This window comes from Grammomys surdaster, unplaced genomic scaffold, assembly GCF_004785775.1.
Source record: "Grammomys surdaster isolate TR1022 unplaced genomic scaffold, NIH_TR_1.0 125953, whole genome shotgun sequence".
Classification (NCBI taxonomy): domain Eukaryota; kingdom Metazoa; phylum Chordata; class Mammalia; order Rodentia; family Muridae; genus Grammomys; species Grammomys surdaster.
This window is the reverse complement of record NW_021620773.1, coordinates 2,446,550-2,447,356: the sequence shown is the minus strand read 5'-3', so window position 1 is coordinate 2,447,356 and position 807 is coordinate 2,446,550.

Genomic DNA, 807 nt, shown 5'->3' with positions numbered 1-807 from the left:
GAAAAAGCAGAAAAGAAAGAAGGAAACAAATCATACAGGAATAGGTCATCAAAGTCATCGAAATTGTCTTCCTGTTCCTGTTTCCTGAAACCTACCCCGTGTCCTCACTGGGAGTGTACATAAGTACATGGCAAACTCAGAATTTAGAGACTGACATCTCATTACCAGTGTCAAGTTTAAGTTCAAAACCATAATACCCGAGTGACTGGATTTGGTTGAGTGCTCACTAATTGAAGTTTCTTGTCAGAAAATGAAATAGCTTTGTGAAAACACTAGCTTGTGTTTCCTGCTATTGTGGTTTTGTTTCCAACACCCAGATAAGACTCACTGGTTAGCATCCATCCTGCCCTCACTCCAAGGAGGATTCGTGTCCCTGTATCGGGACTTACAGAGTTAGCGCAAAAATCACCTGTGAACAAATGGAAGCTTGCTCTAACAATCCATGTTCCTGTATTAGAAAGGGAATCACAAGAAGAGAAAAAGAGCCTTTGAGAAAAGTAGGTGTCAGCATACATTGAGGTGTATGAGAATATATGTGTGTAAATATGTTTACATGTGTGCTGAGCAGTGTGCACTCGTATGTGTGCAGTAGGCATGTACAAGCCTATTACTTGGCAACCTGAATGTAGTTTTGTGTATTTATGTGACTATGTACTGAGCTGTGTGTGTATGAATGTATCCTGGACAGTCTGTTATTGGGCAGTGTTACTAAGTAGTGTGTGAATGTTTGTGTGCACGTGAGCATGCGCGCACGCGTGTGTGTGTGTGTGTGTGTGTGTGTGTGTGTGTGTGTGTGTGTGTGTGTGT